This window comes from Colobus angolensis, unplaced genomic scaffold, assembly GCF_000951035.1.
Source record: "Colobus angolensis palliatus isolate OR3802 unplaced genomic scaffold, Cang.pa_1.0 Scaffold105, whole genome shotgun sequence".
NCBI classification, from domain to species: Eukaryota; Metazoa; Chordata; class Mammalia; order Primates; family Cercopithecidae; genus Colobus; species Colobus angolensis.
Window position 1 is genome coordinate 2,736,947 of NW_012111475.1, and position 24,248 is coordinate 2,761,194.

General features: G+C 48.5%; 1 long non-coding RNA gene across 1 annotated transcript; it reads left to right on the plus strand.

Annotated features, from left to right (window-relative positions):
• The first annotated feature begins 7,169 nt into the window (after window positions 1–7,169).
• Window positions 7,170–18,747, plus strand: LOC105513357. The gene is made up of 3 exons (XR_001002004.1): window positions 7,170–9,743; window positions 16,979–17,120; window positions 18,344–18,747. It is a non-coding gene; the product is annotated as an uncharacterized LOC105513357 (long non-coding RNA).
• Window positions 18,748–24,248: the final 5,501 nt, after the last annotated feature.

A 24,248-nucleotide genomic window follows, 5' to 3' on the forward strand; every position in this document is an offset into this window, starting at 1 on the left:
AGGTAAGATCCTCATGAGTACTTGACACAATTCTGCATGAATTATGAGATTTTCCAGCTCAATTATTCAGAACAGACACAATTCTTGGCCCTGTAAACGTACCTGGCAGTGTTTCCTCTAATCCTTTCAGGTAAGTCTTTATGTGGCTTTGGATAGTTCCTTGCATGTATGTACTGATCCGCATTCCACTGAATACTTTAGGGAGACCCTCTGCCGCTCTCCTCTCTCCAGTACTCTGTCCTATGAACTATGGCCATCCTGATCTTCTCAGACTTCCAGTTCCTCAAGTCAGAGTCTACCTGGGCTCCCCTTTCCTGCACTGAGGCCTGGAAATCCACTCAAGGGGCTCAGCTGGTGAAATTGTAGAACTATCTCATTTGTCTTCCAATTTTTCAGGATCACTGTCTTTCATGGTTTGATGTCCAGTATCTTAAAAATCATTGTTTTAAATGTTCCCTTCAGATGTTTTTGTTGTTTGAGGCTGGAGAGTGAAGTTAGTCTCTTTTCCTTTACCTTTTGAAGGGCATTTGAAATTTTTGCCTTTTGTTTCTACTTTTACTGCATTGTGATTAGATAATTCTGTTTATAATATTCCTACCATGGAACTTACTTATATTTCCTTTGTGATCTAACATAGGAGGAATTTCAATAAATTTTTCACTTCTGCTTGAGAAGGGAAAATATTCTTTATTAAAGGGTACAGCATTTGGTACATATTTATGAAATTTAATTTATCATTGATATTGGTTAAGTCTTCTCTATCCATATTTATTTTTTGTTCACATGACTTCTCTTGCCCTGAAAGTAATGTGTAAAACTATCTTATCATTATTGTTTCTATTTATCCTAGCACTGCTGTAATTTTTATTTTACATATAGATGGGTTTTGTATAATCTCTTACATAGATATTATTTAATTACATCGATATTATTTAATAAATAATATATTTTATTGTAGATCGTTGGTTTTTGCATTATAATGCTACTATTTTTCTTGTTTAATGCTCTGTGTTCTAAATTCTGCATTGGGTGATATTAGAGTAGCTACTCCTGCTTTAGAGTTATTCCTGTTTAGCTAGCATGACTTTTCCCATCTTCTCTTTTACATTCTCTTCTTCATTAAAATTAATTTGGATCACTTTGTTTTCAATGTTTTTCTATGTATTTTTATGTTTAGTGTGTTTCTTTCTTTATATGATATGTCTTCCTTGCTCTTTTTAAAAGATTTCCCTTGAGATTTAAAAAAAATGTACATTTTTGTTCTAGTAGTTACCTTTTAAAATATCTTTATTCATCTTTTTTCTTATTTAACCTTTTACTATGTGGATTGTTCATTCTAAATAGTATAATTTGATACCTGCCTGTTTTCTATGCAACAATGATCTTATTCTACTTTCCTCTTTCTGTCTTTATTCTCAGCTCAAATTTTAAGTTGTATTCTTTCTACCTTGTTAGAACATACAACACTTATAAATTATTTTCCATCCTTGTCCCCGATTCTTATTTAAATCTTAGATCTACGGTAAATACACTACATGCTCACCATCATTATTTTGCCAGTGTTTCCCTCTAGCAGATTATTCAAGAAAGGGTTCATGTGTACAAAGTTCTCTCATTCCTTGAATATATCATTTATTTTTCTATAGTCTTAATAACTGAATGATGGTTTTGCTGCAATAAAGCCCATGGCTCACAGTTCAATTTCTTTTCTTTGATTACTTGAAAATAATGTTCCACTCTTGCCTTGCTTTGCAGGTTTTTCTTGAATATTGTGAAGCTTATATAATTTTCATATCTTTCTAGGTATTATGGTTGTTGTGTGTGGAGGCCATGAGTATTTTTTTTTCTCTTTAATAGCCTAATAGTTGTATAGGCTATGTCTCAGAATTAATCATTCTCAGTCAATTTTTCCAGGCACATTGACTCTTCCATAAATTTAGGTTTTCTCTTATTTATATAAAGAGTGCTTGTATTTCATTTTAAAAAATTAGCTCTATTCCATGGTGCCTTTCACCTGTTAGAAACATCAATTTCTTGAATATGTAAGAAGGAATAGGATGTAGTAGAACAGTGGAGATGGCTTTTAAATAGGAATATAGATAGTCCATTTACCATAATGGGCAGTAAACCAGAGTGTGGGTATGGATGCTTATGGAGTAGGGGAGACATGGAGGTGGATGTCTAAGGAAGGGCTCTTCTAATTGCTGTGGTTTCCTTAATGGTAAGGAAGCATGTGCTAAGCTAACTCTCCTATCTCCTACCTAAGAAACAGGATGGAGATGAGTGCATTTGCCAAATTTAGATTCATGGCCTGAACATGAATCACATATCAAAATTCATGAATGATGTTCTAGAAGGAGCTCAGAGGGCCATCAGTTCCTGATCCTTTTACTTAGTAGAAAACCCAGAGCTACTTCCTCCTGAAAACAGCGTTAATGGGGATCATCGACTGTGGAAGAGTTCAGTCTCAAGGATAACCTCGGAGGAATCTGGAGGACTGTCCTGTGGGAGGTGGTGGAGGCCTGCTTTGTATTGCTTTAGGAGTGGTGAGAGAAAGACACAGGGACATGGATTTTGAGTGAGCATAGGAAAGAATGTTAGAGGCCTGCAAAAGGCTGTTGTATGAAGTAGTGAAGTCTCTCTTCCAGGGAGTCTTCATTCTTCATTAAGTGGCTGGATATCATGATGTCACAGATGTTGGGTAGGAGATACCCGGGTCAGCAGGAATTACCAGATGATCTCTGTGCCAATGCCAAGTTGACCATTCACCTTCTCTCACTGTCCAAGCTTAGTCTGTCAACAAATCTTGTCCATTCTACCTTCAACATATATTCAGAACCCAAGCCTTTCTAACTTCCTCCACCTCGATCACCCTGGATCAATAAGCAATTTTCTCTCTCCTGAATTACTTTAATAGCCTTTTAGATGACTTTTCTGCTTCCTTCTTGGCCCCACTCCCCTATCCCAATCTCTTTTCAATAGCAGTCAGATGGATCCTGTTGAATTATAAGTTAGATAGTATCACTCTGCATCAAGCTCCACATTGATGCCCCATCTCACTCAGAGTAAAAGTCAGAGTCCTAATGACAGTCTACACGGCCCATGTGACCTGCTCCCTCTCCTGCCCATCTCCAGCTTCATCCTCAACTGCATTCCTTGCCACTTGCAGTCCTGCTCACAGGCTCCTGGCTTTCCCACACACCTGCCAGGAGCGTGCCCTCATCTCTTAAAGGGTGCTGGCAATTTCCATTCCAGGAATGCCTCAGGTATTTGGAGAGATCACCTTTTTTTAACCTTCTCTTCAGATATCATTACTTATTCAAAGAGGTCCTGCCTGTCCACCTGTATCAAAACACATTCCCATCCTTTTACCTTCCTGAATTTTTCACAATGGCACTTATTATCCACATATTATATATGACATTACTTGTTCATAAAGTGTTACTGCCTTGCCTGACAGTAGTTTTGTCTGTTTTTTCGTTGTTGTATACCCAGTGTCTAGAAGGGGCCTAGCACAGAATCCGTGCTTAAGAAATATTTGTTACATGAATGAATAAGTGAATAGGTGTGACTGTGTTTTTATAGGGATACGGGACAATGTGACAATAAGCCAGGGCTTGATTCCTTCCTTCTGGAGGGAGGAGAAGGACTTGATAGGGCTTTACCATTTTACTGTGTTCTGTTCCGGGTAAGAGGAAGTAAACACATGGCAGCCTCTCTCTCCCACTGACGATACAACCTCGATAGAGTACATGGTGCAGCTATTTGAATGATCTGAACAGTAAATACCAGCAAGTGGATGGCTGAAAACAGCCAGGATTCCAAGTACCACAAAACTGCTGGTGAGTTGTGCACACTTTTTCCTCTGGAATCTCTAGAGCAGAACTCAGCATGGCCTGAAACCCAGGAGTGAGAAGCGTGGTGCAGACAGGGAAATGCAGAAGAAAACCTCTGGTTCTGGCTCAAGTAGTGGATAAGGAGACTCCTAAAACCCAGAGCCTTGGGGGACCCCTGATGGTTTTCTTTACTTTCTCTCCATTCTCATGTTCCAGCCACCAGAGAATGCAAGAGAGGAGTAGCAGTGGCAGTAAATGTGGCATCAACAACAACAACAACAAAGCAGAGACTAGGACTCTGAGGAAGGGAAACCTATATTCTGGCCTCAGGGTGCTCTTTCTTCCTGGCTGGGGGTCATATGCCACCTGTGGGCACCTCAGGACTCCTGATAACCTCCCTCTTACCTGTTGCCTTTTTAGCCCAGGATCAGTAGGTATGGGGGTACACATGCTCTTGAGGACACAGCAGCTGTCACATCAGGGAGCCTGGCTCCAGACCCCTCTGTAAATATCCCATGGCTGGGCCCTGCCCATCATCCCACCCAGGCCTCCTCAAATGAGGAGCTAAAGCCGGCCCAAGGGGCCAAAGTGCAGAGGGTAGGGATAATGAGCCACTGGCCTTCTAAAACCTGTCATGGTCCCTGAGTCAGCCATGACACAGGAAGGGGAGGAGGGTGGGGCTGGGACAAAGCTGGATCTCAAGGGAGTTAGGTTTGCTCAGCCTAGGGGAGGGAAGTGGAGGAGATGCTCTAAGATGTGGCTTTACCAAATGTTTCAAGGACACAGTGGACCAAGCAATGGCACCTGTGATGAAAGATAGAAGCCCAGGAGGTGGGGCTCCTGCTAATCTCAGTTGACTATTCTAAGGCTCTACAAAAAGGAAGGTTCCTAGCAACGTAAATGGGGCTTTATGGGTAGGAAAGGGAGAAACTGGTGTTTCTTTACACAACTTCTGCTAAGCACCTCATATGTGCTGTGATAACTAATCCTCACTAAGCCCGTGACACAAAGACTCATGTTTTAGATGAACAAGCTAAGATATAAAAAGGTTAAAAAGAGACATCCAAGGTCACAGTCCTAGTAAGGGACAGGGCTGAGTAAGCCTTCAGTAAATATATTCTCCTACCCCAGTATGAAACCCAGAAAAGTCCTTCATGTCCCAAGTCATGGATCCTAACACATGGGCCATGAACTGTAGAAGACAGAGCCCAGCAGCAATGTGAGGGAGATGTAGAAATCAAAACAACTCACATTTAGTAACTCGCTGATAGCTAGACACTCTTCCCCATGTTGTAAGAAATGAAAGAACATAGGCCCATGACTCTGAGGTCTTTACAAGCCTCCCTGAAGAATTAACTTCTCGAGCTGACAGATAGGCATGTTTTCACAAATTTACCAGGTACCTGTGACTCTGAGGAACACACCACCTGGGCAAGGATGGATTGGCCAGAAAATCACTCAGTCCAAGGTGGTTCTTACAGCCAGAAGAATTCACGGGTGCTCTTAGTGGTTCTCAGACCTGCTTGTCTCATTTATTAAAGCTCAACTAATGCCTAGAAGAGGAAGAAATTAGCTTTCCATCCAGTTAAGAATGACTATTCTTCATTCTTAACTTCATGGCGCAGTGGCTCATGCCTGTAATCCTAGCACTTTGCGGGGACAAGGTGGGAGGATCATGAGGTCAGGAGTTCAAGACCAGCCTGGCCAATATGGTAAAACCTCGTCTCTACTAAAAATACAAAAATTAGTCAGGCTTGGTGGCACGCGCCTGTTGTCCCAGCTACTCAGGAGGCTGAGGCAGAAGAATCACCTGAACCTGGAGGTGGAGGTTGCAGTGAACGGAGATCACACCACCACTGTAGTCCAGCCTGGGCAACAAAGTGAGACTCCTTCTTAAAAAAAAAAAGTGACTTTTTTTCTGAGGACCAAGGAGGCCTGGGGGAGCAAACTCCTTTGGAGTTTGGGGGATGTGGTTGTGTGAGCTTGTAGGGGAGGGCAAACAGTGTGGGCTATAGGGTGGTGGCCTGGGGAGAACAAGAAGGTCCTTCAGCAGCCTAGATAGGGGGAAGCTGCTCATCTCTTCATGAGTGAGGGAAGTGGGGTTTTATTCTGTGACCTTGGTTCCTTAATTTGTAAAATGGTGTTGGAGAAAGATCTAGCTCAGGGGGTTGTATATTTATAAACTGTGAAGTGCTAAAGTAATTAAATGCATAACACATAGACTTGGAGAAGTGGAAGTGCTAACGGCCTCCATTATATTAATTATATGCATCACTGAGCACATTGTAATCAATGGCAGCATATTAATGATAACATTGGGCATATTGGGTTCTAGAATCACTGAACTGGCACAGCAAGTATTTCAGAGGCCATCCAGCCTGGTCTTCCTTATCTGATGTTAGAATTCTCTGTAAGACATTTGTGCTAAGGAGTACTAATATTTTCCTGAGTAATATTGGGCATGTTGAATGTCAGAGTTCAGCCAGGGCCTTGGGAGAGTGGGTAATCCTGCCTGTCTCCCATGAGGCTTCCCCAGGTTGACCAGAACCACTCTTGCCCTCCTAGATCCCTGAGAACAGACAGGTTTGGCATCCAGAGTGGGCTGTGGTCATCATCTGAATGGAAAAACCAGCTATGAGTCAGGGCTTAGACTGGAGAAAATTTCTAAGGAAGTGGAGCCAGCTGCTTACTTCCCCCAGGCCCAGCAGGAAATTGAGCCTCACTGTCCCAAATGTCAACTGAAAGGCATCCAAGAGCCCTTGATATAACTTCAGACATGGACAACATAAGCATAGGGTCCCAATTCCCTGGGAGTCACCTCCCCACCCACATGAGGATGGCACTGCTGCCACAGTCATCTGTGACCCAAGAGTCATCCTTTCCACTATTCTTGGCACAATCACCAAGAAACCACACCAGGGAAGAATACTACCCCACAGCTCTCCCCAGCCTTGCCTAGTGTGCCAGTGGTAAAGAAGCCATTCCTTAGTGTTCTAGAACTTCCTCTGCAAAACATAATCATGCATAAGAAGATGGTCCCCACTCCCAGCACATCACAGCTCTGCTCTAGGGAGCCTGCAGGGTGACAGGAGGCCATTGATCCTCTAGGAGAGATGGGAGTCCCTCCCTTTTATTCTCATCCTCCTTCTGTCTCAGATACAGTCCATCTGGTTGAGGTGGAAAGTAACAATAAACTCTTGTCTTAATCCTCTTCACCCCCAAGCACAACTTCAAGCAGTAAGAAATACAATATAAAACTTTCATTCAAGAACCCTGTTCTCACCATCCTGATGCAAGGGTGGCTCTGTTGGAACAAGAGTGGCTGGCCAGGCCCTTTGAACCACGGGAGAAGATGTTCTGGGGTCAACTTCAAGACAGGGCTGGCAGTACTGGGACACTTGGCTGAGAAACAGGGGGCCTGCCCAGGTAAAGAGCTTCCCCGCTATGGATGTAAATGGAGGGGCACAGCGGAGCTGCAGGAAGGGAAGGAAAGGAAAGCGAGGAGCAAGGAGGATGGGGGCACACTTTTTCCTCGTATTGGGATTCCAGCTCACATCCCAGTCCTTCCCTGTGAGCAGTCATGGGAACCTCACTCCAAGAAAGGAGGCCGCAATGGGGCTTTTCTCTAGGTGCCCTAGCTCTCCCTCCCCACTGAAGTTGGAGACTAGACACCTTGGGTGGTGGAGGGGCAGAAACAAAGTCCCCATGTCCTTTGTATGAGCAGATCCCTCTACATGTACCTGGGGCTCAGATGGTATAAGACAGGAAGGAGGGAGCTTGGGTAGGGTCAGGTGGTTGCTCCCCAGAATTGGAAAAGGTGGCTTTTCTGCATGCATTTCTTTGGATGGGTGAGGTTGTCTCCTGCCCTGTGTTCTTGCTTGACCAATAATCACAGGCTTTGATTCTTGTGAAAGAACAAGAAAGTCAGGAGACGTCTGGAAGAAAGGCAGCAGTAGGAAGAGCAACACTGATGCAATACAGTGTCAGGTACAGCCTGGCTTACTATCCCCATCTAGGCAGCAAGATCAATCAGCCTCCCACACAGAAACCAGCAGAATGGGGCATTGTGATTTTGATCATTTTTTTTTATTGTATTAAGAACACTTAACTTGAGATCTGCTCTCTTAACAAGTTTTTGAATGTACAATAAGGTATTGTTAACTATAACAATGTACAACAACATTGTACAGCAGATTTCTAGAATGTATTCACCTTGCATAACTGAAACTGTGTACCTATTGAATAGCAACTCTCCATCTTCCCCTCCTCCCAGTCCCTGGCAACCACCATTCCACTCTCTGCTTCTGTGACTATTTTAGATACTTCATATAAGTGGAATCCAGCAATCCCACTCCTGGGTATTCATCCAAAGGAATTAAAATCAGGATCTCAAACATGCACTTCCATGTTGATTGCACTAGCCACAACAGCCAAGATGTGGAGGCGACCTGGGTGTTCATTAACGAAGAAGCGGTTAAAGAAAAGTGGAATATACATGCAACAGAGTAGAATTCAGCCTTAGCAAAGAAGGAAATCCCGCCATATGCAACAACGTGGGGGGTTGGTGAAGGCTTTCACTAGAGATAGGGGTGGAGAAGGAAGCTTCTTAGGGTAGTTTAAGGAGGTAGAAAGCAACATCACAGTTTGACCACATCTCCTTCCTGTAGGAAATACAAAATCCAAAGAGACACAAAGAGAAGAGAAAAAGAAGATATGGCAAACATTCTAATGCCATCTTTGCTGACTGGACCTGTAACCTGTGCTGGATGCTTTACTGACATTTCTCATTTCACCCTCAGAATAACCTCTGAAGAGGTCATTGTAGTTTCCATTTTACAGACAAGGTCTCTGGGCTGGTAGGGCCTGGGTCGGATGGTTATTCATGAGCTGATAAGGAGAATCTCAGGCCACCACAGTGGGTACTCTCAGGACCATTCTAAGGCTTTCTGTCTAAGAGTCCAGGGGAATATCATCTGGGGCTAAGGAAGAGCTTTTGGAACCAGGAGCTCCAAAGGCTGGGATTGCCCAAGAGGACAAGGGGGAGGTGTGTGTTGGGCACCTGGCAGTGGGGTGATTCCAGAAGCATGCACCCTGGCTTGCCAAATGTCTCGGAGGGCCTGGGCTCCACAGGCCATCTGCTATGGAGAGCTTTTGTCAGCCCTTTCCACCTACTACATGATTCTAGGAATCTTCTTCTGTGGAAGCAGGGCTTTGGGAATCTGCTGGGCTGAGGAGGTAGTTCCCATTCAGCCCCATGCCACTAGTGACAGCTCCAGAGTTTTGCTCTTACCAACACCCCCATACTTCTGCTCTGTAAAGACATCATATTTACCTTCTTGCCCTTCCCACTGTATGAACCACACTCACACATGCACACAGGAAGGCTTTGTGCAGCATTGAAATTGATCAAGCCTGAGTACCATAGAACAAGGGTCCTATCTGCTAGAGTTTGGCTGTACCTTGACCTCAGATATCTGCCATTCAGAATGGAATGCCCAGCTCTGGGCAGGCACGGGATCAGAACAACCATAAGCTTAGGCATCTGCTTCTCTCTCTTTCTCCACTTCTATGTCAAGGGCATCCCCTCACTACAAACTGGGCCTGGGGTGGGAGTATAAGGCAGAGGGCAGGGAATTGGGAAGCCCCTTCCACCCCATCTGATTTCAGACCTGCCTCCTCAATGCCCCATGTCTGAGCCAGCTATATTTAGCAAGCTCAATTCAGTAACTAGAGCAACCGGTCTAGCATCCTCCCCTTCCAAAGACTCTAAAGGGGCCCGTTTCTCACACCTTTTAATCGTCTTCCATTTCTCCAGGCAACCAACACAAAAGGCCTGGACCAGGTGGTAGAGATGCTGGGGCTCCTACACAGAGGCTCTATTTTCTGTTTTGCATTCTTCCAAGCCGGGTAATTATGGATCTGTCCTCGGAGGAATTCTGTTTCTTAGCATCTACTGCTAGAAAGCCCATTTATGTCAGTCTGGCCTCACCACATCTATCAGTGTTATACTGCAGAGGACTGTATCACTGACATGGCATCTGCCTGTGGTCTAATGTGAATGCATTCCCATGCACACGCCAGTGTGCAGTGTGTGTGCACGTGAGTGGGTGTGCATATTGGTTTGTGAATAGAGCACTCCTTGATCAATCAGTCTTTATTGCATGCCCAGTTTGTGCCAAGCCAAGGTGTTATAGATGAAAGTGCACAGTAGTGAAGAGGAGGGGCAGAATCACTGCACACATGCAGTTTTCGTTGTGGTGGAATCAGTAAACCAACAGATGAGATCATTTGAGGTAGTGAGGAATGCTGATGGAATTACAGCAGATCGATGCCTAGTAAATGAAGGGTGGGTGAGGGTGGGGGTGGCCACTGTGGCTACTTTAGATGGAGTTGTCAGGCAAGGCCCAACTGAGGAGACAGGATAAGCTGGAGGTGGAGCCTTCCCGGCAGAGGAAACAGCAAAGTCAGAAGCCTTGTGGGGAATGGGCTTGGTGTGTTTGTAGCTGGAGAGAAGAGGGTGGGGGTGGGGAAACATTGGCAGGATCTGAGGTCAGAAATAGAGATGTCTGCAGGGCTCAGGGAGTCAGAACTCAATTCCCTCCTGTGTCGCTTACTAGCTGTGTGACTTTGAGGGAGTTACCGAACCTCTCTGGGCCTCTGAGGGGTAATGACCGTACTTCCTTTAGAGAGCATTATGGTGATGACGGAATGGGTTCACATATGTAAGGGGCTTAGAACAATAGCTGGCATATACATCAGCTGTGTTTTTTAAAAAACAAACATTATTTTTAAAAATAAGGCTATTGTGATCAGCCTTATTGTTATTACAAGAAAGGAGCTTAAATTTGAAGAAGAGTCCATTTGTCTGCTGGAACAAGTTCTGGAAATTATCAGAGACCTGAATTTTACTCCCTGGTGTGTCTTCAAGTCCCTAAGTGTCCAGTTCCTTTAAGACGTTACCAAGACAGTCCTGTGAGACCCTAAGTTAGTGTCCAGCCCAGGAGTTGTCTCCTAAGGGTGGGGGTCTTAATTAGTGGGTGGGGTCCTTACCCAAAAAGAGTGAGTTCCAAACTCATCCAGAAAAGCGGCCTAGGAAGCTAAAGTTCAAATGACTCATCTGTTCACTTCCAGCAGAGAAAGAAGGTGAGTGAAGCAGGGAGAGGGAGGGAGACATGGGGCTGGAAGAGAGAGGACAGCGCGACTGTGCTGCCCAGAGCCTTTTCTCTTGGCTTCGGCCTCGTACAACTATGGGGATGGCTGGTGAGGATGAAGGCTGGAGGGCACAGGGTCTAGTAGGTGCTGGTTTGGGGCAGCTTCTGCCTCATTTTTTTCATCAGTCATCAATGAAGAAGTCAGTTGAGATAACTGATAAGATCTTTCTTAGTTAACCCCACTCAAAACATCCACTGGAGGCTGGGCTGGTTAGTGAGTTAGGGGATAAAAGGAAAAAATTCGGAGATGAAGACCTTTTGAGCACAACACACCTTGCATTTTTGGATTATGGTAGCCTTGGGAATAAAGTGTTTGGTTTCCCCTTTGCAAGCTGGAGGTGCAGAAGGAGATGGTATTTGTGATCCTCCAAGCTAGATTGCCATCAGACCCCTGAGTGTGTATCCAGCAGGCTTGGCAAGGATTTCCATCTGACATCCCTGCCCCCTCTCCCGAACTACACGGAGAGGGGCACTGACAAGTTCTGCATATTTACAAGCACACATCCGTACCCTACAAAGGCATGGGTTTCTGAACATTTACAGAGAAATCACATTTTTGTAAATCAAATTCCATTTCAATGCACTTTGGTTTCTTATTACTGAAAGAATCCCTGTTGCAAATCCTTTTGTGAAGCAAATATCTCTTCCCCCATAAATATCTCCTTCATATTTAGGCTCTGTTTTTAAATTATTTATTTGAGACAGAGTCTTGCTCTGTCATCCAGGCTGGAGTGCAGTGGTGCGATCTCAGCTCACTACAACCTCCACCTCCCGGGTTCAAGCGATTCTCCTGCCTCAGTCCCCCAAGTTAATGGGACTCTAGGTGTGCACCACCACCCCCAGCTAATTTTTGTATGTTTAGTAAAGACAGGGTTTCACCATGTTGGCTAAGATGGTCTCAATCTCTTGACCTCGTGATTCACCCACCTCGGCCTCTCAAAGTGCTGGGATTACAGGCGTGAGCCACCGCGCCCGGCCTACTTCGGCTCTTAAAGTATGGGAGCCCCTGTCTGTTCAAGTGGTTGTATGTGTGTGTGAGAGAGAAAGAAAGGGCTGTGTGTCAGTGTGTACGTGTGTAAGTGTGAGAGTGTGTGAGAATGTGTGAGTGTGAGTGTATGGTCAGTGTGAGAGTGTGAATGTGTGTGAGGGAGAATGAGAGTGTGTCAGTGTGCACGTATGTGTGGGAGTGTGTATCCGTGTGTGTGTGTGTCAGTGTGTATATGTGTGTGTCAGCATGTGTCAGTGCATATGCATATGTGTGTCAGTGTATGTGTGCCTGTGTGAGTGTCGTGTGTACATCTGAGTGTGAGAGGGTGTGTGAGGAAGAATGTATCAGTATGTGTGTGTGTTGTCAGTATGTGTATATCAGTGTGTGTGTATGTGTGAGGCTATGTGAATGTGAGCATGTGTCAGCGCATATTTGTGTGTCAGTGTGTATGTGTGTCAGTGCACGTGTGTCAGTATGCATGTGTTTGTGTTAGTGTGTCAGTGTAACTGAATGTGTGTGTGTCAGTGCATATGTGTGTCAGTGTACGAGTTTGTCAGTGTGTGTCAGTGTACATGTGTGTCAGTGTGTGTGTGGGTGTGCATCTGTGTGTCTGTGTGAGAGTGTGTCAGTGCATATGTATCAGTGTGCATGTGTACACAAGAGCAATGGTGTGTCAGTGTGTGTCAGTGTGCATGAGTATGTGTCAGTCCACATGTATATATAAGTGTGTCAGTGTGCATGTGTGAGTGTGTTGGTGTGTATGCAAGAGTGTGTATGTGTGAGTGTGTCAGTGTGCATGTGTGTTGAGCATGTCTGTGCATGTGTGTGTGTCAGTGTGGGTGTGAGAGTGGGTATGTGTGTTAGTGTGTACATGTGAGTGTGAGTGTGAGAGTGTCTGCATTTGCATTCACTCTGGCACATGAAAGGGTTTATGAATGTACGAAGCTTTTCTCCTCTCCCTGCCTTGCTGTGATATGCTGCTGGAGAGAGGCACTGTCAAAGCCCAGGGCTGACCCAGCGTGGTTCAGCCCTCCATCTGGGCACGCCGTTCTTCGTTCCTGGCCTCTGACTGCTGCTCCTTGTGGGAGTTGTCCCGGGGGCCACGTTAGAAGCAGGCACAGAGGAAACAGAATCATTTCAGGAAAATGGAAATTGTGCCTGCCTCTTGGATTGGGCCAGGGAAGGGGAGGCAGATGTGAGAGTGTACAAGGGGCTGACTGGGGATTCTTCCGGAATTCATTCATGAGATTGCATTCTACAATCAATTATTCATCAGAGAAGATCCAGGGAACCACTGTTGTTTGCTTTCTGCCTGTCTGAAGGATGAGGACTGTCTCCTTAACAGTTGTCGATTTAACTGCTGGGGAGAGCGGCTTGACTTCCCCTGGAAAATGTGTGGCATCTCCCTCGGCACTGCCACTTGTCTCACTGCCCACCCACACCACTGAGCTCTGCATGGGGAAGGGTCCTCATCAGTCTCCAGCCTTCTGCAGGCTGGTGCAGGGGCCAGCCAAAGAGCCTCTGGAAAGACTCCTTCATCACTTATTAATGGTCCCCGGCCTTGTCCCTGAAATAATTAGTGTCGGGATATTTTCCTGTCACGCAGTTAATTGCCATCTGTACTGCTTAACATGCCAGGGCACTGGGTAGCAATCTGGGGGCCCATGGAGGGCTGTGGGGATGGGGCCTGAGTCATGGTGTTGGCTGCCACAGCCGGGGTGGGAGCGGGAGAGAGGGAGCTTTCAGTGGAGTTTGGGAGGTGCCGGGGGCTCTGGGCAGCTTCATCCCTCAGTTCGCAGTCAAAGTGTTAAGAACCAGCTTCTCCCCTGGGAGGAGGAGAGGGAGGGAGCTGAGGTCCTGGAAGAAAGCAAGGTTCTCACCACAACAGACACCCACAGGATGCTTAGGAACCAGACTGTCTCAGGAACATCCGGATTCAGGATCTGAAGCTGTGTGTACTAGCCCTTTGTCTGGTTCCCTAGAAGCAGGGTTGGAGAGGATATTCCAGCGTGTGGTTTGTTGAGTGAGTGCTTGCAGAGAAGCTGGGAGGGATTGTAGGGCATGATGGAGCAGCAGAAGGGTCCAGACAAAGATGCCGCTTCAGGGGAGGTCTAGCTGGGCCAGACCCACAGGGGCTTCGGGGTGTGTACAGCGCGTGGAGTTTGTTCTACCTGAAGACAAGAGGGTGGTTTTTCTGTCGCTGCAGCAGTCAGGCCTTAGCTAAAGGCTGTTCCCGGGGGAGGGGCTATGGTAGAGGGCTTAACATCCAAAGCATCTCCCAGAGAAGTGGCTCCTGCTGGCTAAGGCGATGTGGAGGAGAAGGGTATACTTATGAGCTATTAGCAGCCAACACTGCAGCAGCCTGGAGTGAGTGCCCAGTTGATAAAGGACACCTGGGTGGGGCACGAACAGCCTCTGATCCCCCCTTCCTAGCTGCTCTGAGGCTCTGTTTCCTTCCACATCAAAGGGAGTTCAACAGCCTTCCCTTGCTCTCTTGCAATGCAGAAGGGTAACAAACTTGAGAGGGTGGGGCAAGAATCTTGTAACTGTAGTGTGCTGTATAGATGCCAGCTAGTATCACTTCACTTAGTCCCATGCCGTTTAGTGGAAGAAATGCCCACATTTCACTCTACGTGGAGCACAAACCACAGATGCTTGGCTGGATTTTTTAAGGCTTCTCTCCCCAACGCCCCTCTCACCTGGCCTGGGCTCCTTCCATTAGACAAATGTGCCTTTGACATGGCATATTCTCTGGGATAACTTAGAAAGGACGTGGAGGGGATTAATTTTCAGTTATGGGTCATGAGAGCTAGAGTGAGACTCCTTTTTAGGTGCTCTTAGACTAGAGCGGGGAGACAGGTGAGGGGACGGCCTGAGGGCCAAGCACAGGGCACTGCAGGAGGGCCTCTTCCCATCCTCATCCATTTTGTAACCGCCCTCAACCCCCAGAGGGGACAATGAGGACTGAGGAAGGACCCCTCCCCAACCCTGCTGACCCCTTTCCTATCCCCCACCCCTTCCCCAAGCACATAGGAAAAAGGGGGGCTCCCACCAAAGGCAGCCCCTGTAGGTTGAGCAACGTTGATCCTGGCCAGGCTGCTCCTGAGAGGAGAGGAAATTGCTGGGGAGGCAGTGGAGGAGGGTGGAGGAGAGCTCTCCACAGTGACAGGCCTGTGGGGAGGAGGGGAGGAAGGAGGCAGTGTCAGCAAGCCTCTGACTGGCCGAGGCTGAGAGTGCCGGACACAGCCACGGTGCCAGGTCAGAACCACTGACCTGCTGGGCTGACCTGCTGGGCTGACCTGCTGTTTATCGGGCCTTCAATAGGGGAACACAGTGGCACTGGAGTGCTGCTTTCTTCCTCAAGGAAAGGACTGTGATGTTTGAGCCAGATCCTCGCCCCCGCCCCCTCTGCCCTCCTCCCCGTGTTGAGCCCTGTGTCCCTGGGCTTACTGTGCCTGGGTGTCCGAGGAAGACATTTTCCTACCTGCCCTTTTCTGGTGGGGAAGGGTTTCGGGTCCACCCCTAGGACACAGCATACAGGCCTGGTCCTCTCTCAAACTGAGAAAATCCAGAAAATGACTGGGCTTGGGAAAAAATACATTTTGGTTGTCAGTGACCAGAATGTGGGATTATTTCTGGGGAAACGACTAGCTTTTACTTTACAGGTCGCAAGCGTGTGTGTGTGTGTGTGTGTGTGCCCACACACACACTTGTCTGTTGAGGGCCAGGACACACTGTACCCTCATCCCAGGAATCAGACCCCTGCCGAGAGTAGAGGGCCCTGGACACTCAGCAAGGACACGTCTGATCCACGACATCTTTGACATCACCGCTGTTAGCTCAGCATAAAGCAGGAAGGAGAAGTGGGCTTGGCAGAGCCTCTGCCTTCAGGGTCTGGAGTCTAGGTTTACTCATGGGAATCACGTGGGGGATCTAGTCTAAGATGGTTTGGGTAAGGGAGACAGTGCAAAGCTCACCAAAATGGTCAAGGAAGGCTGCATGGAGGAGGTAAGGCTTGAAAGAAATGCAACGTTTGAATTGGGAGGGAAGAAGAGAGAGTGTGTGTAAGGAGAACGTTTGTGTCAGCTAAAGTGTGGAGGCAGGAAGAAGAGAGGGCAGCCTGGCTGGGAGAAAATCATTCCAGAATAAACGATGATGATGATGATGCTAATCATTATCATTATCAGAGCTAATATTAATTGACCACCTACTGTGTGCCAGGCACCATTCTCAGAGCTTTACAGATGAGCTTATTTAATCCTTACAATTTCACGAGGTAGATACTGTTATCATTTCCGATTTTACATGGTTTTTGTGTTGCTATAAAGGAATACCTGAGGCTGAGTAATTTATTTAAGAACAAAAAAAGTTTAATCTGCTCACAGTTCTGCAGGCTGCACAGGAAGCATGGCCCAGTATCTGCTCCTGGTGAGACCTCAGGAAGCTTTTACTCTTGGTGGAAGATGAAGCAGGAACAGGTGTATCACATGGCGAGAGAGGGAGCGAGAGAGAGAGAAGGGGGAGGTCCCATGCACTTTTAAACAACCAGATCTCGCAAGCACTCAGAGCGAGTACTCACTCACTACCACAAGAAGGGCACCAGGCCATTCATGAGAGATCCGCCCCCATGACCCAAACTCCCACCAGGCCCCACTGCCAACATTGGGGATCCCATTTCTACATGAGATATGGAGGGAACAAACATCCAAACCATATCATGGGAAGAAACTAAGGCCCAGAGTGGATAATTAATGGGCACAAGGTCACATAGCCAGTGAGTGGCCAAACCAGGATTTGAACCTGAACAGCCTGGCCCTGGGGCTTCTGCTGCTATCTGATAGACCTTTCTAAATAAGCTGGCACATACTGAGCCCTTATGATGTGTCAGGCACCATTCTGAGCCTTTTATTCATAGAGCCTTCATTATTAATTCCATTTTACAGATGAGAAAACTGAGACACAGAAAAGTCACACAAGATTATTGAGGTCAACACAGAGAACAGTGGAACCGGCACCTGACCCCAGGCAGGCGGAGCCTTCATGACCACACCACACGGCCACAAGGAGCGGGCAGGGAAGACAGTGGTAAGTGGAAGCCGTGGACATTGTACTCAGGCCTGTGGACATGCCCCCAGGCACTAGGAACTCTGGCGGGTTTTGATCGCCAGCAGGGAGCAGGGACGTGGGGAGGAGGCACACAGCCAGGGCGGGTGCCAGCAGCCACGGAGGAGCTGTCTGAGGCTGGGGTTGGGGCTGGGGGAGGGCTTGCCTCCTCTGTGACTCCTGTGGCCTAGTTTCCTGGCGGCTGCCAGGTAGTGGGACCTGGCAAGCGGGTTATAAATACCCTGGACTGACAGCAAGGCCTTCACTCTGACACTGATGCGGATTAAGCTGAAAGTGCAGCTCAAGGTCATTGGCATGGCTATAGCTTTGCTTTGGGGGAGGTCTAGTTGAGGTGGTGCTAAGCAGGGGACAGCAGGGAGGCTGGGGGCTGAGCCCCTAGGTCCAGCTCAGCACAGACAGTGGCTTTTCCTCTCGTGTGGCCTGAGTGCTTCACTTCTGCCCTTACCACGTCTCTTGCCCCAGCCTCCTCTGTCCTCCCCAAGCCTGCCCTCCGCGGGTTTTCCCAGCCCACTCAAGCCAGAAGTCAGTGATGGGGGATGCGCTAAGCAGGGGGGCAGCCCCTGGCCTCTCCTGCCTTCTGCTTGAGCTACCCCTCCTCCCTCAGCACCTATTTCTGCCCACGTTTCCAGAGGAGAGTTGGACAGTGACTGTGGGTTGACTCAGCAAAGCTGTAGCTCCCTGAGGACTGTGTGTGTGTGTGTCCATGTCCACTCTGCTTATAAAGAAAGATACTTAGAAATCTCAGAACCTCACAGCTGGATGAGACTCCCAGGTGAATGTACTCTGGGAATGTGGCTCAGAGACATTCTGTGTTTACAGCTAGAGCATGGGCATCTGAGTCCCAAGCCAGCCTCCAGCGGAGCCAGCCTTTGGATTGGTTCAATCCCAAAAAAGCCCCAGGAAGGCCCAGGAGCTATGCTGGGGTTAGGAGGACCTAGCTAAGAGCTGAAGGAGCTGGGTGTGGGCTGGGGAATGGAGGGGGCCAATCCTCCACCTGGCGAAGGGACAGAGGCTGCGTGGGGCGATGCAGCAGAGGCAGGAGTCAGCACCAGCCATAGGCTTGGGTGGGGCTACAGCAGGCCGGGACTGCGGGCCAGCTGGGGTCTGAGTTCTGGGCTGTGCTGGGTATTGTCTACCAGCACTTAGCATTGTTTCATACCCTTTATGTTCCCTCTGTATCACAGGGGCTAGCAGGACAAAAATGACATTTCCCAGAGTTTCTTGCTGTTTGGATCTGGCTGCAGTTTCGGTTTTGCCAACAAGAGGCATTTCCATGAGCTCTGGACAGTGGCAGAGAGGCAGAGGCGTTCCTCTGCAGTGTGTTGGACGGTCCGCAGGCTCCTGCCAATGTGAGGATTTGCAGCAACTGGTATATCCATGGTCTTGTCACCAGCTTCCTGAATGCAGGGCAGCTGGAGCCACACCAGTGGTCCTTGCAGGGGCAGCAGCTGTCTCCTGGTCTCAGGCTCACAGCTGTGGGGATGTGACCTTAAGCCTAAAGCCTAGCAGTGGTCCTGACCTTCATTTGCCTAGGACCTCTGATCACTCTGTAAGTCACTATTTCCCTTATTAAATCTCTTTCTGCTGGATACTTTGGGTGTTTCTGCTTTCTACACAGAATGCTGGTTGATATACAGGACACAGCTGGGACAGGTGGATGCTGGGCTGAACAAAGGAGGAGCCTGGGCCTGATACAGAGGCCAAGGAAGACTCTGACCCTGGTGTCTATGATGAGGATGTGATGTGGTTGAGAAAAACTGCCAGCTTCAGGGGCAGAGGCTCTCAGGATAGGCAGGGACAGACCATCAGCTGGGCTTCAGTGACCCGCTGCGGATGCTGGAGGGGAGCATTGCAGAAATCCCAGCAGGTCCTTTCAAAGGTGACCTAGAACTGCCCTTGTTCAGAAACCAAGGGCTGCTCCCCTGCAGAGAGTTGAAGGAGATGGGGAAACAAATCCAGGCCACCGCTCAGCCAGAGCCTGGGGTCCAGCTGGGTCAGCCTGTGGGGCCAATTCTAGTACATCCAGGGGAGGCCAGATGAGCGGTCCCTTTAAAGGAGGCCAGCTGGAAAAGTGCAGAGTGTCAAGAATTTCCTGGGGAAAGTGCCCAGGCTGCCTTGGCCCTGTGGGGTGCATCTCCACCATCTCCCAGCCCCAGAGCAGTTCACCCTGAAAAGAGGAGATGCTGCAGCAACCCAGAGGGGCTCCAAGATGAAGGCCCAGGCCTTGGTCCTGGCACGCCTGCCCAGCTGAGCCCTGCACTCAAGAGAAAGGAGAGGCAGAGGCTGCTGCAAAGGTGCCAAGTTCCTGCTGGACCTACATCTGAGCACCACACATTCCCCCTACAGAAAGATTAAAATAAAAGAGACTATCTGCAGCTTAACGACTGGAGGTAATGGAATTAGGCGTGATCTGTGCTGTACCTGGCTCTTAACTCCTGACTGCATCTGACTGGCAGAGGCATCATTTGCTGAGTATCGCTGCCTGCCCAGTGACATACAGGCACTACCCCATTTAATCTTAAGAGGAATTATCATCATCCCACTGGTCTAAATGAGGAAACTGAAACTCAGAGGGGTTGAGGAAGTTGGGACAATCACAGAGCTAGTTAGTGGAGGAGCTGGGATTTGAACTCAGTCTGCCTAGTTTGGAACCACAGGTCCAACCACTGAGTGTACTACCAAAAGGAGGAGGGTGCCTTCTGGGCCCCCTCCTTGAGAGTCTGGGAGACCAAGTCAGCACCACCTCCGACCTTCCTTCAGCTTCCCACCCACTCTCCCCTCCCAAGCTTCCTCCCCCACCACCCTTCTGACCTGCACCTCGCTGATGAGGAGTTAATGTAGAAACAGAGGGCTTCGCTCTTCTCTTCTGGCCTGGCTTGATGGGTGCGGGGCATTGTTTAATCCTTCTTTCCTTTATTTCAGTTTAAGCTGGTAATTGTCATGCTGCTCCCATATCATCCACTGACATTTAAGTCCCAGCTCTTTCTAAATAAGGAGCGGATTGGCCTCAGCTCACGCCATGGGGAGAGATAGTGTCAGGCCTTCCTGGCAGTGTGAGGGGCACCATCCCTGGCTCTTGGACTTCCTTGAATCAAGGAGGAGAGGAAAGGTTCCCAGCTGTGGCATTTCTCACAGGTTTTAGAGACTCAGAGCCGCCCTAGCATGATCTGAAGGGGAAGTGTGGCAACTCTGGTCCTGATTAACTCTCAGCTTAGAATTTCACCCTTCCAGCCCACTTTTGTCTTGGAGGTTGCAAACTGGGGACCCATAACCAAACGTTTTGTTTTGCCAACGTACTGTTTAACAATTTCAAATACACTGTTCTCGAATTCTCTCCAGTCCTCATCACTCCCTATGCTAACTTGCGAAGAGTGCCATCTCCAAACTTCTTTCTTATGCATGCAAGTAGCCTGGGAAAGGTAGAACTTACGAATCACACTTCATGGGAATTAATTTATTTACAGCCACCCTCACTGTCCACTCAGGAACAGCCAGAAGGAAGAGATGCACAGGGCAAGGTATGTGGGTGGGGTGGGGCACACATGCTCCCAGCACCTCGATGTGTTCGCAACCTGGAAGCTCTCCAGACTTCATCTTTTTGGGTGTTTTGCTCCATTATGTGGGCATGATTGATCACCTCATTGGCCATTGATGATTAAATCAATCTCCAGCCCCTCTCCCCTTCTGCGACGTGAGGCTGAACATTTCAACCCTCTGATCATGTGGTTGGTTTCCCTGGCAACCAGTCCCCCAATCTCCAGGCTATCCAGGAGCCCCCAGACACCATAGCATACAAAAAGACTTATCACTTCTGGAGATCCCACGGGTTTTAGGAGCTGCATGCCAAGAAACTAGGGATAAGACATATATATATATATATTTCTACTATATCTGAATATCATATATCTTCACATCACAGATGGGAAAACTGAGGCTCATAGCAGTGCAGTCTCTTGCCCAAGTCCTCACAGTGGACGAGAGGCCGCAGGGGTCTTGCAGTTACCCAGAGTCACTATGCAGCATAGCGGTGGTGTGTTATCTTTGTATGGCATGGTCTCTTTCACTAATTTATCAAACGTAGATTTATTGAATGTTGGCTGCTTGCCAGGATGCAGGCTGCATAGAGACCCTGACCCGATCCATTCCCTGGCTAGCAAGAGAAGCAAAACAAGCAAGCAGGAAACTTTCATCCCGAAAAGGGGGATGCTGGAGTCCCCACCACCACCACCACCAAAAACCACCACCATTTCCTGAGGGCTCACCATGCACCAGGCTGTCAGGAGGCTTTGCAGGTATTAACCCTCTTGACAGCCCGACCAAGTAGGCACTGTCACAGTTCTCCATTGTAGACAGGCACTAAATGGGTCTCAGAGAGGTTAAGTAATATGTCCAGTGCTAGACAGTTTCTGCCTAACAGGGAGGAATGAAGTGCTACAGGAGCATGAGAGACGGAGTGGCTGCCTAGAGAATCCCACTCACTGCTTACAGCAAGCCCACGGGCGACATGCATTACCTGGGACCAGGAGCAGGTAAGTGACTTGCCCAAGGCCCCTCAGCTAGTAGAGAGTGGAGCTGGTTTCAACCCAGATGCTCTATGTCTGAGACTTTGTTCATTCCTTTACCTGTGTTGCCCTGGAAAGACTCGCTAGCTGATAGAGAGGAGGTGACATGAAAGGTTTTAAAAAGGAGGCACCTTACAAATTCTCAGCTCTGCTCTCATAATTTGGTTTATGAAGCCCTGGGCTGCTGACTCCAGTGGTTTGAAGAGAGCTTTGCCGGCAGCCTCTGTCCCAGTTTGAGATGTATAGACTGTCTCTGACTGACACTGCCTAAGCCTCTCAATCCCCAAGAGTGATTCCGTCTCATGGATGAGAGCCTCCAACATCTGTACCTGTCGGGTAACAAATCCAGACACACACTCCCTGCCTGGTTAGAGATGCATCAGGCCCGATTAGGCTCATGAACCTGCCTGCTGCGTGTGGATCCCTTTAGCCAAAAGCCACAAAGATAAATGGAACTCAGGTGTAATTCTCACCAGGAGGTTGCCTGGGCATGTGTGGGGAAGGATCTAGAGTGGGGGGCTATGGGTGGTGATGTGGGGGAGATGGACCCCACCTCTGTGATGCTGGGGTGGAATGAATGACTGACAGCCCAGGACAAGGCAAGGGGGTTGCCTTACCCTCAAACCCCCATTCCCTACCAGGTGCTTGATATTTCAGCACGAGTATTTTTCACCTCTAGAGATCCAGTAGGGAGTGTTCTTGTCTTTATGGCCTTGGCAGGATGGGAACACAGGCAGTGGGTGAACAGAAATCCCCTCGGTGAGCAGGTTGGTTGGAACATCTGCACAGCCAGGCTGCCCTGCCTCGCACCTTCAGATCCGATTTCATTTCCTCACTTTGCATCCCTTTTTAATCAGCAGACACACCTGGAAAGGGGTGTTCCTGCTGTCCCCCCAGCTTTGTTAGCCCTCCTCCAGCAGTTCTGCACAGTTCCCTGGCAGAAGGTGGGCTGCAGGTGGGAAAATGCCAAGGGTATATTCTCACCTGCTTACCAGTGGGGCTCTGCTGTGCCTGGATTCAGCCACCTCATCCTCAATGCCTGCCTCACCCTGCCTAGATACATGAGCCCCCAGTTCCCCCCAGGGAGACAACAGGCCCTCCATGGTAGCTGCCAATGATATAGACATCTCCACATCCACCACCATCAGTGCAGTCCTATAGGCAGGTGCCCCTCACTGCCTAGAGAACACCAGCAAGCTTTCTGGCCACCCACGTCTCTTGGACACCACTCCCCTGTTGGAGAATTTCCCACTCTGAGTCCTGCCTCTTGGAGTGAGAAACCAGAGACTCATCTTTCCCAGTGTCTCTTGTAGCTATGACAAGGGCATGGACATGGACTCTGCCAATGGGACCCACCAGTAGAGGCTTCAGCCTGAGACAGGCAAGCAGTGGCCAATGCCATGCAGCATCTATTTCCTGGTGAAGGCAGGGGCAGAGGCGTCTGGCTTTGGAGGCAGCAGAGATGGAGGCACCAGGATCCAGAACCCTGTATCAGCAGTGGGAGCTCTGAGGCATGTGCCAGTCCACGGCAGCTCTGAGGTCTGTAGGAGAAGAGACTGGGGTTGGTTTGGGCATTTTTCCTGACTGGGTAGCTGCTCCCAAAGTCTGAGTCTATCTCCCACAAAGATTTAACATCTTCATTTTCTGCTTAAGCTAGCCAGAGTAGATTTGCAAACACCCTGACTGGTACAGCACTCCCTGAAGTAAGCATGGGGTCTTTGTCAATAACTAAGGGGTGTTTATGAGTTAGTGTGATTTGTACATGTGTGCACACATAGAGGTGAATAAGACTCCTGTCCTCAGGGAGCTTACAAGCTTCTAAAAGATAATGGTAATAAAGATGATGATGAAAATAATAATAACAATAACAACCATGAAACTGTATCTCAATTAAGAGTGGGCAAAGCAGGAGGAGGTAGATGGACATGACTTATAATCAACAAGAAAGAACTGAGCAGGACCCTGCCCCAGGCCACCTGCAGGGTTCCAGTTGGGAAATGAAAGGGAGGAGAAGTGAGCATGGCGGAGATGCAGCCATGAGAGGGACAGAAGACAGTCAGGTCTGCCGCCTGCTCTTCCTGTCCTGAGTCAGGTCTGGACCCTGCAGCTGACACAGCCACTCCTGCTGCCTGCAGAGCAGTCCCCGCAGGTTCTCCTACACCTGGCCAGCCTCCTGAGCAGGGAACAGAGCAGGGAGCCAGCAGACTGCCCCAACCCAGGAATCTGGGACTCAGGGCCCAGAACACTCAGGAAACTCTGTTGCCATTCTCTGCGATGCTTAGGCAGCCACTGTCAGTCAGTCTCCTCAAGGGCTTCCCACCTAAGCACCATGCCTGTCCTCACGGGCTCTGCCAGCTCTGAAACACTCTGCCTCTCTCTGCCCTTGCCACCCCAACCTCCACCGTTCCCCTCTTCTGTCTCTCTCTTCCTTCACCTCCCTCTCTCCCACCTCCCCTGCATTTTCCCCCACTTTCTTCCCTCTCTGCCTGTCTTTCCCCTTCCTCAGTCACTTCTCTGCCGCCTACTC